The 14,795-nt window shown below is 36.8% G+C and overlaps 1 long non-coding RNA gene across 1 annotated transcript; it reads right to left on the reverse strand.

Annotated features, from left to right (window-relative positions):
- Window positions 1-8,077: 8,077 nt before the first annotated feature.
- LOC136815214 (uncharacterized) lies at window positions 8,078-9,403 on the reverse strand. Its single transcript, XR_010847693.1, has 3 exons — window positions 9,212-9,403; window positions 8,630-8,905; window positions 8,078-8,114 (listed from the first exon to the last, which is right to left on the reverse strand). It is a non-coding gene; the product is annotated as an uncharacterized lncRNA (long non-coding RNA).
- Between the last annotated feature and the right edge of the window lie 5,392 nt (window positions 9,404-14,795).

The raw sequence follows: 14,795 nt of genomic DNA on the forward strand, positions 1-14,795 counted from the left end.
TAATCCACTACATCTGCAGATTCACCAAAGATAATCAACTACATCTAAGATTCACCAAAGATAGTCAACTACATCTGCAGATTCACCAAAAATAATCCACTACATCTAAGATTCACCAAAGATAATCAACTACATCTGTAGATTCACCAAAAATAATCAACTACATCTAAGATTCACCAAAAACTATCAACTACATCTGCAGATTCACCAAAAATAATCCACTACATCTGCAGATTCACCAAAGATAATCAACTACATCTAAGATTCACCAAAGATAGTCAACTACATCTAAGATTCACCAAAAACTATCAACTACATCTAAGATTTCACCGAAAAATAAATCAACCACATCTGCAGATTCACCAAAGATAGCAATCACTAATCTAGATTCACCAAAAACTATCAACTACATCTAAGATTCACCGAAAAATAATCAACTACATCTGCAGATTCACCAAAGATAGTCAACTACATCTAAGATTCACCAAAAACTATCAACTACATCTAAGATTCACCAAAAATAATCAACTACATCTGCAGATTCACCAAAGATAATCAACTACATCTAAGATTCACCAAAGATAGTCCAACTAATCTAAGATTCACAAACAAAAACTCTCAACTACATCTAAGATTCACCGAAAAATAATTAATTACATCTGCAGATTCACCAAAGATAGTCAACTACATCTAAGATTCACCAAAGATAGTCAACTACATCTAAGATTCACCAAAAACTATCAACTACATCTAAGATTCACCGAAAAATAATCAACCACATCTGCAGATTCACCAAAGATAGTCAACTACATCTAAGATTCACCAAAAACTATCAACTACATCTAAGATTCACCGAAAAATAATCAACTACATCTGCAGATTCACCAAAGATAGTCAACTACATCTAAGATTCACAAAACACTATCAACTACATCTAAATTCACCAAAAATAATAACTACATCTGCAGATTCACCAAAGATAATCAACTACATCTAAGATTCACCAAGATAGTCAACACATCTAAGATTCCCCAAAACTATCAACTACATCTAAGATTCACCGAAAAATAATTAACTACATCTGCAGATTCACCAAAGATAGTCAACTACATCTAAGATTCACCAAAGATAGTCAACTACATCTAAGATTCACCAAAAACTATCAACTACATCTGGAGATTCACCGAAAAATAATCAACTACATCTAAGATTCACCAAAAATAATCAACTACATCTGCAGATTCACCAAAAATAATCAACTACATCTAAGATTCACCAAAGATAGTCAACTACATCTAAAATTCACCAAAAACTATCAACTTCATCTAAGATTCACCAAAAACCACATCTAAGATTCACCAAAGATAGTCAACTACATCTAAAATTCACCAAAAACTATCAACTTCATCTAAGATTCACCAAAAACCACCAACTACATCTGCAGATTCACCAAAGATAGTCAACTACATCTAAGATTCACCAAAAATAATCAACTACATCTAAGAATCACCAGAAATAATCAACTACATCTAAGATTCACCAAAGACAGTCAACTACATCTAAGATTCACCAAAGATAGTCAACTACATCTAAGATTCACCAAAAATAATCAACTACATCTAAGATTCACCAAAAATAATCAACTACATCTAAGATTCACCAAAGATAATCAACTACATTTAAGATTCACCAAAAATAATCAACTACATCTGCAGATCCACCAAAGATAGTCAACTACATCTAAGATTCACCAAAAATAATCAACTACATCTAAGAATCACCAGAAATAATCAACTACATCTAAGATTCACCAAAGACCAAAGAGTTCACCAAGAGACTAGTCAACTACATCTAAGATTCACCAAAAATAATCAACTACATCTAAGATTCACCAAAAATAATCAACTACATCTAAGATTCACCAAAGATAATCAACTACATTTAAGATTCACCAAAAATAATCAACTACATCTAAGATTCACCAAAGATAATCAACTACATTTAAGATTCACCAAAAACCATCAACTACATCTGTAGATTCACCGAAAAATAATCAACTACATCTGCAGATCCACCAAAAACCATCAACAACAAACGGGAGATTCGCCTTAAGCCATCATGCAGCTAATGAGATTAAAATATGTCGATTCACGAAAAACCATTAAGTCTGTCTGCAAATTTGCTAAAAAAACCATCACATTTGCATTTACCAGAAAATTCCCCAAAAACCATCACCATCACATGAGATTCGCCAAAAGCATCATTCTAAAAACAGCCATTTTGACAAAATAGGTCAGCTCGACTTCAGATCTGATTACCAATTGTTTTTGATACCATGAAGCGTCTTTAATTTTGAAATGTTCTATCTGTTGTACGTCCTTATTTAAATGCTATCAGCTTCCCACATAAACAATGGCCAATTTTTGTTTTTTTCTATAGGGTTGCTTTTATCAATAACCAGAAACAAAGAGCGGCTCCTCCTGAACTTTATACCTAAACACATGGTCTTGAGAGTTTACAATTGATGAATATAGTAAGTTTAATATTTAATCTCCTATTTTCATTCGTTATACTAAAAATAGGATATTTAGTTGTCTTTCCAATTTTATTGAAATTTGAATAATGAGGTCGCCTCAAACCCCTGCAGAATTTCTTCAACATATCACCGAAAAAACAACAATAGAGTAAAGCCATACGCAAAACACATACTTAAGAACGCATTCTCTACCTGCTTATTTTTTTAAAGATGTCAAAACAAAAATGCAAGATATTGACGTAAACTCAGTGGTATAACCCCGCTGTTAGCTTTTTTTATATTTTTCGGATACAAAAACAGACAAATTTCAATTAATTAAGTTAAAGCTAACCATTAATTACGTTAAAGGAGTCATTAATTAACTTAATTAAGTCAATAGAGTGCACCCGTTGAGTGTGTTTGAGAGATCATTCATTGAAAGTTCTTTATTTAGGTTTTAATTTTGCAGGTGTTTTAAAAGGTTCCTTATATAGCGACATAAACATTGCTATTATAAGCTTCGAACACACAGTTTGTGCATCAGAGAACCTTCATTCGTGTCTCTATAGCGGCTTATATTATGCTCCAATGTCACGGACCCGTAAGAGCACCACCCCTCCCCCATTAAATACTTTATTTAACCTTTTGTGCGCGCTGTTTTTTTAACTTAACGAATGTTTGAATTTGTTATTCTGTCGAGGCATTGAGAGACAGGAAGCAAGACCGTTTACCCAAAGTATTTTGGCTTTTGAATGATTCTCTTTTAACAATTTGACGGCGTTGTTACAGGCTAAATACAAGAAAATTTATTGTTTCGAGCTAAAAAAAACGTCAGTGGGTTTAGTTTCTGAGTGCCACTTTTTCATTAAGTTGAAAGGATGGAAAGAGTTAATTTCCTAGTGGGGCTGAAATTGTAGGGTATTTTACACTCGGCTATGAAATTTTGACCAGCATTTCCAGTGGGACAGGAGTCTAACCGGCTCCTGTTGCTGTGACACAAAGTTTTCTAAATCCATGATTAAGAAGATGATTTTTACTTTGAGTTTATTTTTCTGTCATAAATAGAAATATATATATTGTTATATTGTTGTGTTATTCGTAGTTTGTAATTGGCGTGGGTTGAATTCCCGTTTGGTAGCTCAACAATATCCAGGCTACAGTTCATTTCTATTTTTCTATTAATATCACCAATATTTTACATATTTATTTCCGAAGACAATTTTTTTTTTGAATTTTAAGGACTACAACAGTCTGAATTTGGGAAGGAATTCAGTGGATGGCGAAAGAAAATGAACTCTTTAGGGAACTTAATTTGGCATATTTTAGGTAAATTCGTTAAATCCGCCAAATTCTTTTCTCGCGAAAATTTCTACCGGGTGTCTCTGAAAAAACTTTCCCCTGTTTGATTCAAAATTGCGAAAAAGTGAAAAAATATATTAGCTTGATTTTTTCGAAATCGTTTAGAGGAGGGTTCAACTTAAATTTTGGTATATCAAACTTTAAAATTGCTTCATTAGACCAAAAGTTATGACAAAAAGAGTAAAAAAGCTTTTTTCAAAAAGAGCGAAAAAAGACGAAAAAACAGGGTATCAAATCTTTTGTTAGAGAAAAAGACACTCAAACTTTCTCTTCTCCACTCAAATAACTCGCTAAGCTTTGGAAACTTTTGGAAAAATTTTGATAAAAGTTTGTTGCTTGTTTAAACTTCTTGCTCATTAATGAATCCAAAAGGAGGGATCAGGTCGGGTTAGCGTGAGGCATGGCCACGAACTGAATTGATATTTTCACTGTTCAGTTGGTAGCCAGGAATTGAATATGATAAAAATACAGACCGACAACTGCTCCTCCTACTTTCACTGTTCAGTTCCTGGCCAAGATTCCACCCATGATCAGTTCAGCTCGTAGCCAGAACCCCACCCAAGATCAGTTCATTTCGTAGCCAGAACCCCACCTATGATCAGTTCAGTTCGTAGCCAGAACCCCACCCATGATCAGTTCAGTTCGTAGCCAGAACCCCACACAGGAGCAGTTCAGCTCGTAGCCAGAACCCCACACAGGATCAGTTCAGCTCGTAGCCAGAACCCCACCCAAGATCAGTTCAGTTCGTAGCCAGAACCCCACCCATGATCAGTTCAGTTCGTAGCCAGAACCCCACCCATGATCAGTTCAGCTCGTAGCCAGAACCTAAACTGAGATCAGTTCAGCTCGTAGCCAGAACCCCACCCATGATCAGTTCAGCTCGTAGCCAGGACGCTACCCAATATCAGTTCAGCTCGTGCCAGGACGCTACCCAAGATCAGTTCAGCTCGTGCCAGATCCCCGCCCATGATCAGTTCAGTTCGTAGCCAGAACCCCAACCAAGATCAGTTCAGTTCGTAGCCAGAACCTCACCCATGATCAGTTCAGTTCGTAGCCACAACTTCACCCATGATCAGTTCAGCTCCTAACCAGGGTGCTACCCAAGATCAGTTCAGCTCGTAGCCAGGGTGCTACCCAAGATCAGTTCAGTTCAGCTCGTTGCCAGAACCCCACACAGGATCAGTTCAGCTCGTAGCCAGAACCCCACCCATGATCAGTTCAGTTCGTAGCCACAACTCCACCCAAGATCATTTCAACCCCACACAGGATCAGTTCAATTCGCAGCAAGAACCCCACACAGGACCAGTTCAGTTCGTAACCAGGTCCCACCCATGATCAGTTCAGCTCGTAGCCAGAACCTACCCATGATCATTTCAGCTCGTAGCCAGTGCGCTACCCAAGATCAGTTCAGCTCGTGGCCAGAACCCACCCATGATCAGTTCAGCTCGTAGCCAGAACCTCAACTGAGATCAGTTCAGCTCGTAGCAAGAACCCTACCCAAGATCAATTAATTTTGTAGTCAGTAAGCCACCCATCATCAGTTCACTTTGTAGCCAGGACCTCACCCAAGATCAGTTCATTTCATAGCCAGAACTCTGTCTATGATCATTGCAGTTTGTGACTAGGAAAGACCCCACCCATGATCAGTTCAGTGTGTGGCAGGGTTTCAAACCATGATAATTTGCATTCGTGAACCAGAACAAAATTCTTAATTTTTGACTTCGTAATAAAAGCCAGGACCCATATCCCCTTTCCTCAGGTCGGGTTGGCGTGAGGCACGGGTACAAACTGTACTTGTGAATAAAGTCACACGCTCAGGCATTTTAAGGCCTGTCCAAATTTTCCGTAATTTTTAAACACCAATAGCACTCGCCAAGAGGTATTCATTCAAATAAGTAAAAAACGCATTTTTGCAAAAATATGCTGACGTCAGCAAAATTTCAAAATATTGTTTGATTTAAAATGTGACTATTTATAATGTCCTACTTTGGTTAAAATTTCAACATCTAAAGTTAAGCCAATCAAAAGTTATTCAAATAATAAGTTTTGCTGACGTCAGCATTTTTACATTTTTGCAATATTTATTCATATATCTTTATTTAGGCAAGCAAAACAATTATTGAACAGCACTTTTCATATTCTACACCCTAACACGCTTCCAAAAAGGTATGAATGAACACCTCTTGGCGAGTGCTATTGGTGTTTAAAAATTACAGAAAATTTGGACATGCCTTAAAATGCCTGAGCGTATACATTGTACCCAAAACTATTTTTATTGATCGAATTCACTAGTATAGTTTATACCCGCTTCAAATATATTTTACACCCGTGATCAAATATACTTTGTACCCGTGATCTAGTATACTTTATACCTGTGATCAAATATACTTTATACCCATGATCTAGTATACTTTGTACCCGTGATCAAATATACTTTACACCCGTATTCATGTATACTTTACACCCCTGGTCAGGTATACATTGTACCCGTGACTGAAACAGATTTGTTTAATTTTGTATTAAATTTCTCTGATCTTCACATTCGCCGGACCCTTTAGAGCAAAGTGTGGTCCTTGTAGAATGGACTATCTGTTATGAAATAATTTGGATTAAAGTTAACGCCAATGAATAGTTTAGATTCAAGCAAGGGAATGTAAATTGAGACAAGGAAAATTTTGAGAACCTGATTGCTTTTATTTTTAATAGTCTTTATAAAATGAACGATAAAAAGATGCTCGATTGTATAATCATCATTAAACAACTAAAGTCTGTCTCGAAATAATTTGCAGCTGGAGAAAAAAATGGCTGTAACTTTGATAGAATTCGAATCAAGTTGCGATTTTGTGCTCGTTAAAAAGATATCGTGAGTGGAACATTATCAAGTAAAAAATTGAGAAAAAAAAGGAAAATGAAAATGAAAAATGAAGAAGAAAAAAATCAACTTTTTGTAGAAATGTGGTATAATTACCATTTTCACAGGAGTGACTCTTCAATCTTAGATCATCATCAATGTGAAAAAATTTTTCAAAAATATTCATTCAATCAAAAGATATCAAACAAAGTTTATTGCTGGTTGATCGACAAAAGGCTGTTTTTTTGTCGTTTTTTACCAGTTTTTACTAATTTAACGAAAGTCAAATAACTATTTGGTTGAATATTAGAAAATGATTTTCGTGATACACCTCTTAGATTCCACTTTTTTCGATGGAAACTCTCGAATTATTATATGTAGATTCCAAAATCAAAAAGTTTCCACGATATTATCGTGCAAGTAACGAGTAAATGGCGATTTTTTGCGTTTCCAGGCAAAATTGCAAGGCCTGGAAATTCATGATTTTTGGGGGGTCTTCAAATTAAAAAAAGACCTATATCACATGATAGAGCTCTTCAAACTGAGCAAAAAAGTGTATTACACCGAAGCCCCAACTTCTCTAGATCAAAAGTTATGGGCCTATTTGTGGTCAAAAAGGTGTTTAATTTTGCATAAATTAATGCAGATTGTGGGGAAATTCCCTGTTTTCCATCAGTTTTTTACCACAAATAGGCCAATAAATTTTGATCTAGAGAAGTTGGGACTTTGGTGTAATACACTTTTTTGCTCAGTTTGAAGAGCTCTATCATGTGATATAGGTCTTTTTTTAATTTGAAGACCCCCCAAAAATCGTGAATTTCCAGGCCTTGCAATTTTGCCTGGAAACGCAAAAAATCGCCAATTACTCGTTACTTGCACGATAATATCGTGGAAACTTTTTGATTTTGTAATCTACACATACTAATTCGCGAGTTTCCGTTATTTTTTTTGGAATCTAAAAGATGTATCACGAAATGAAACGTTTTTCGACCTCAGCCGCACGACTAAAAGCACATATGGTTCATTTTGGTCCATCATTGTGGATAATAGATATTGACTGCAGTTATGATGTTATCAAATGGTCGATCCAGTCCATACCAATCTCTTAAAAAGAAAATATACCTATGTTAGATAAAGAAAGTGTCTTTCGCTAAAAAGAAGCCTTAGATTTACGTTCTTAGATTGTAAAAAAACATGCAAGATTATCATGAAAGTGAAAAATAACGGAAACATAAGCTCGATTCGAGTTTAGCTTTTAAGTTTTGTATAGTTATGGTAGTTATAATAAGTTATATTAAGTGCTTTCATACCTCCACATGAAAATATTGTAGTTCGATTCCTTTCTTGCTTCAATTTAAGCTTGAAGCGATTCCAATATGATTCAATATGCTAATGAAAGAAAAAGAAACATTATTGCATAAGTTATATTTTGTAGGAGGAGCCCCCCCCCTGCGGCACCCCTTATCACGCCATCAAGCAAAATTTTTTCTCTATCACGCATCACGAAAATCGCTGGAGGTTTGTCATCACGCAAAAAATAGCGAAAAATAGCCCAAATCACGCATCACGCCAAAATCTTGATCACGCCATCACGCCGACAAAAATCTCTAATCACGCTATATATCACGTAAGAAAAAAGCCCCAATCACGCCATCACGCAAACCGCTGGGGGCCTCTAGCAGAGCAAGAAAAGAACTAGGAAACCTTGTTAGTATTGGTAAGTTACAGAGAAATATGTCTTCGAAAACTAAAAGACCTTTCCTTTCGGAAGCAGGTCGTAATATTGTACATTGAAATAATTTTACAAATAATGACCATTGAAAATATAATTGGATAAGCAAGTTATAACAGGAAAACGAAAAGAAAGTAGATATATACACCCTCTTTAGAGCTATTAGACTTACCTGTGTGTGAGCACCTGTGACAGGGTCAACAAAATGATACGTATGATTCACGGTGTTGTGCTGAATGCAGTTTGGCACAAACTGTTGTAAACGATTGTAGGCGCGCCATTCATCACTATGAATAACACTGTTAGGATTTAAAACTCGATTAATGATACCAACCAAAGTCGGACGGTTTCTCCTATTGACGATTTCCATATATCCTTTTGCTGGAGTAAATCTTGTATCTACTAGCCCAAAAACCCAAACTGGTTGTGCCCGTCTTCCTCGACCTCCCTGTAAAAAAAAGCTAAAGCTACTCACTAACCATTCTCCTAATCAAAGAGCGATTTAAAATATGCATCACATTCTATGCCTCTTTTTAGAACATTGAGGTAGTAAATTTGAATTAGCAAATAGTAAATGAGATCATCAAGAGCTTTCTAAAATCTAGGAAACGTTTTTATAGTACAGTTGAATCCCGATAAGTAGTAGCTTAACTGGGCCGAGAAAAAGGTGGTACTACTTAGCTGAGTACTACTTATCCGTGGTACTACTTATCGGGATTCAACTGTATTTATAATCCAGCTAAAATCAACATACTCTTTGAGCATGTTGGAATTGACTTTCGTCAATCTGTACAACAAAGTTTATACCACCACCACCAGAGTAATTGGGTTTCTTTGCAGCTCCCGAGTGCATATTCCTCTTAATTTCTGAAACATTTTGATCACATGCTCTTTTAGGATACCGACTATATTTGTAGTTTTGGTCATTGATATCTTACTCGCCCACAGATAAATAACAAAGAAAAGATCTGGCAGCGAAACTCTTGTCCGAACCCCCCCCCTTAGGAAATTTATTTGAAATTTTAGACCCACCTTAAGGTGAGGACGTATGAGGTTTTGAATTTTAATAACTCCGCCAACTTTATTTATAATTACTACCATCCCATAAAACCTTCCAAGTATCGAAAGCTGAAAGAAAAATGAAAGACTCACCATCGATATCCATCACAGCATCCGTCGTTTCGTTCCAATCGCATTGGTAATTGACAACCAGGGCAAGCTTTAATAACACTGATAAGTCCTTGCCCTTGTAAGAAGTGTATAATGGCAATTTTATCGTTGCCAAATAACAAAGCTCCCCATCTCTGCAAAAAGCGTCTTTGTACAGCAGCCATCTCTTCGCATTAACAAAAGATCAGACTCGCATTTGAATTTTATTTTGGTGGAAATATATAAATTCCCGACTGCTCTGTCTGATGCCTGGCCGCTTTATTATAGGAAACAAATTTTAAAGCCTCTTATCAAAAAGCTTTCGGTTGATAAAAGTCTAGACAATGTATTCTTGTTTTAGAAAGAAATACGAACATTGTTATTTGTGACCTGCTTAAATAGGAAAACTACTTATTACAAGAATCACTTTTCAGAAAGAAATCTAAAAATATGACTCATAAATTGGACTATGAGCCCCGATAATCAGCCGGATTCTTTTCATACTGTAATATTGTCTTATTCTAAAGGCGTGATTTTTTTCGGGGATACGGTAATTTTCAGATCGGATCTTTGCTTCATTTTTGTCAAAGACTTTCTTCAAATCAAATAAAAGGTAAATAACGATCAACGTGCAAAAATTTGTTTAGAAGACAAGGCATTTTTCACGGTCTTTTTTTATCACTTCGCAAGAATATTCTACTTTAGAAATCTAGACATCAAAATGAGAGCCCCCCTCCCAGCGGACCTAAAATTCGCGCCATAACGCCAATTTTCTTTCAGATTTCACGCCGTCACGCTTGAAAAATTCCATTTCACGATCACGCCAATTCTTTTACCATTTCGCGCCACCATGCCTAGAAAATTTCTTTCATTCCAGTCCTGACTACGAACTGAACTAATCATGGGTGGGGTCCTATACGGTCTGACTTGATCTAGGTTGGGGTTCTGGCTACGAACTGAACTGATCCTGTGTGGGGTTCTGGCTACGAAATGAACTGATCATGGGTGGGGTTCTGGCTACGAGCTGAACTGATCTTGTGTGCGGTTCAGGCTACGTACTGAACTGATCATGGGTGGGGTTGTGGCTACGAACTGAACTGATCTTGGGTGGGGTTCTGGCTACGAGCTGAACTGATCCTGTGTGGGGTTCTGGCTACGAACTGAACTGATCATGGGTGGGGTTCTGGCTACGAACCGAACTAATCTTGGATGGGGTTCTGGCTACGAACTGAACTGATCCTGTGTGGGGTTCTGGCTACGAACTAAACTGATCATGGGTGGGTTTCTGGCTACGAACTGAACTGATCTTGGGTGGGGTTCTGGCTACGAACTGAACTGATCATGGGTGGGGTTCTGGCTACGAACTGAACTGATCCTGTGAGGGGTTCTGGCTACGAAATGAACTGATCCTGTGTGGGGTTCAGGCTACGTACTGAACTGATCATGGGTGGAGCTGTGGCCACGAACTGAACTGATCTTGGGTGGGGTTCTGGCTACGAGCTGAACTGATCCTGTGAGGGGTTCTGGCCACGAAATGAACTGATCATGGGTGGGTTCTGGCTACGAGCTGAACTGATCTTGTGTGGGGTCCAGGCTACGTACTGAACTGATCATGGGTGGGGTTGTGGCTACGAACTGAACTGATCTTGGGTGGGGTTCTGGCTACGAGCTGAACTGATCCTGTGTGGGGTTCTGGCTACGAACTGAACTGATCATGGGTGGGGTTCTGGCTACGAACCGAACTAATCTTGGATTGTGTTCTGGCTACGAAATGAACTGATCATGGGTGGGTTCTGGCTACGAGCTGAACTGATCTTGTGTGGGGTCCAGGCTACGTACTGAACTGATCATGGGTGGGGTTGTGGCTACGAACTGAACTGATCTTGGGTGGGGTTCTGGCTACGAGCTGAACTGATCCTGTGAGGGGTTCTGGCTACGAACTGAACTGATCTTAGGTGGGGTTCTGGCTACGAGCTGAACTGATCATGGGTGGAATCCTGGCCAGGAACTGAACAGTGAAAGTAGGAGGAGCAGTTTTCGGTCTGTATTTTTATCATATTCGATTCCTGGCTACCAACTGAACAGTGAAAATATCAGTTCAGCTCGTGGCCATGCCTCACGCTAACCCGACCTGATCCAAAAGGAGCTCTAAATTGGCAATAAAAATCATTAAAAACGAATAATAAAACAAAAAAGATGTACAGAAGTTCAAAAGTAAAACTTTACTGTCAATAAAGTACAGTGTTTTCTTGTCTAATTTAATACCCTGTTTTTTCGTCTTTTTTCGCTCTTTTTGAAAACAATTTTTTTACTCTTTTTGTCATAACTTTTGATCTAATGAAGCAATTTTAAAGTTTGATATACCAAAATTTAGGTTAAACCCTCCTCTAAACGATTTCGAAAAAATCAAGCTAATATATTTTTTCACTTCTTCTCAATTTTGAATCAAACAGGGGGAAGTTTTTTCAGAGACACCCGGTACCTTTAATAGTCAACATCGATTCGCTTCTAAATCTAGCCAAAAATGTACAAGACTGACTTTTTAAGTCCAATATTAAAGAAATGACCCTGTTATATATTAAATTTTGAGGACTTTAAGAAGAAATATCATATCTTTTTATATGTGCTTCAACATCCAATCGAAACGATTATTTCTACCAGGGATATGTTATAGCGGAGCTGGATAACGCACATTTAAAAAAGCCTTGTTCTATCTCTGTCCCTGACATTAAAATTTGATATGAAATTTAACTTTTTTATTTACAAACTCGTGAAATTTGGATTTCCTCTTAGCCAATGATTCTGCTGCTGCATTTATCGTTCACGATTAAAAACTTTTAATTATCAAGAGGGTCTGTAAAACATTGGTGAATGACAATTTAAAAAAATGAAAAACATTGTTTTCATTAGTAAAGTTATAAGAAGCTTCTTCTCTAAGATTATAAATAGTACTTTTTCATTTAAAATACCGCGCTACACCGCGGGGTGCCTCACTTTCTAACTGATATTTTCAGATAGCAAGTCGGTATGTCTGATTATGGAAAAAAATTCAAGTCAATTGAAACAATATTTATCAAAATATTTACATCCGAAATTTTTAAAGAGAAATCATGAAAGCTTTTCAAATTCATAACACACGCTGATAAAAATAGATTTCATTTACAAGGAAGCTTTTGGGGTATCTTCTACAAATATTATTTTGATGAAAAGCGGAAACATCATAGCAAAATATTTGCAAACGTACTGCATGAATACTTTGTCTGCTTCATTTTTCTTATAAAAACAGAACACTCAAGGGGACAGAGATGGATTTCTATTATCAACAGTTTACAATAGAAAAGACAAAGAAGCAATCCGCTAAGGAATTCTCGTCCTTCATCCAGCTCCGCTATAACATATCCCTGTTTCTACATAAAAAAAATCATGAAAATGTACATTATCACATTAATTTGAGCTAAATAAAGCACACCATTAATCAGCATTCCAGATTTAACGTCGAAAATGGTGATTAAACCTTTTGTTCTCCAAGAGAGGGGTAGACCTCTCTTGGCTTAATGACCAATTAAGCGAAAAAGGCTGTGTTTAGACCAACTGGCATTTGTAATTTGGCATTTGCTCATGAGGGATTCGATTGTAATAGCTTTACCATTGTATTTTCTGTCATGGCATTTAAGGAATCGTCTTTTTAGAGTCATTACTGAAAAGGGGATTCCCTCAAGTTCAACTTTGACAGATCAAACAATGAAAAGCATGAAATTTCTCAAAAACTGCAGTCATTAAAGGGGCAATCCGCCACCACATAACACGGTTTGTTATTGTTTTTCTAAAACTCGATTACTTTTAGGGTGCATAGGGGAATTTCCAGTTGAGGCGGAGTGATCGAGATAAAAATATCACGTGACTTTTGACGGGAAAAAAATCAAAACAAACTTATGAGAACTGATGAAGGCACAAAAATTATCTTCCTTTCTCAGAAAAAAGCTACAGTATCATTTTGTTTCAGCTGAAATATATAAGATTTTTATAATTGCTCCTAGTTATCTCAAATTATCTAAATCTCCCTGGCAGTAGCAACTCAATATGATTTGATTTATAGGTAAAAAAGAAATGGTTTGAAAAACAAAGAGCACAGGATAATTTTTATAAGTAGATGTAAAGATGTTATTAATTTCGCTTAGCGAAAGTATTACGATAGCCTTCCGTGTGTCTGGCTGGCGAGACATTTTTTAGGGCGCAAATTATGGCGTGGGCGTTTGGCTGCGGGCGTACTACGGTAAATATTCTAAAGGTGGACTCACTCCCAAAGATAAAAAGTGATAAAAAACAGGGCTTTTCTTAATAAATAAAATACGCTAGTGCAAGAAGTGTAACCAAGCCTTTGTAAACATTCATTGTGAGAACTTTTTTTAATGGCTGCTTGATTTTGAAACTTGCTGCTGCTGTATAAATTTTTATCATATTTTCTGGTCTTTTGTAGAGTGTTTAAAGAGGTTTAATATTTGTTTACTACTAAGTATTTTATGTTTGTGTAGTTAGTGAATGCACCAATAAATTGAACATGCTCAGTATCCAGTAAGTAGTACAAAAAGAGTTAATTTTCCAAACAAACAACAACATTATTAACCCTCTCTTCTCTTCTTCACCAAAACTACAAACAGCACAGGTATGATCTTTTTTTCCTTTTTTCACCAGATAGTTATGTGTTAATAGTGAAACTAGTTGTGACAAACAGTCAGTTTTAGCAAGTACCGTGAAGTCGGGTAACTTGCGTATCAGTGGTGGGTAACTGGCACAGCCATCAAATGACTGACCAATCAAAGCAGCAAAATTTCAAAACAAATGAAGCTGCAGCTCTAGCCTACCATTTTTGTTTTGGTTTAACTTTGTATTTTAATGACCTGTATTTTAATGACCAAATGGGTCATTCATTCATTTGAGGGCTATGCGTATGCAAGTTACCCGATCTCACGGTACGACCCTGCCTATGCCCCGGACAGTCCGGGGCAAATGTCTGGGGTCTGAAAAAAATAACTTTTTCCCCGGACCTACGTCCGGGGCTCCAATTTTTGCGCCATAAATTTACCCCGGACGTATATCGACGTAGATTTTTTTTATAAACTAGGCAAGGTTAATAAATTAATTAAAAATAAAAAAAATAACTTTACTTACCTTTCTCTGTCTGATCAGGA

This window comes from Clytia hemisphaerica, unplaced genomic scaffold (assembly GCF_902728285.1).
Source record: "Clytia hemisphaerica strain Z4C2 unplaced genomic scaffold, Clytia hemisphaerica genome assembly, whole genome shotgun sequence".
NCBI lineage: Eukaryota > Metazoa > Cnidaria > Hydrozoa > Leptothecata > Clytiidae > Clytia > Clytia hemisphaerica.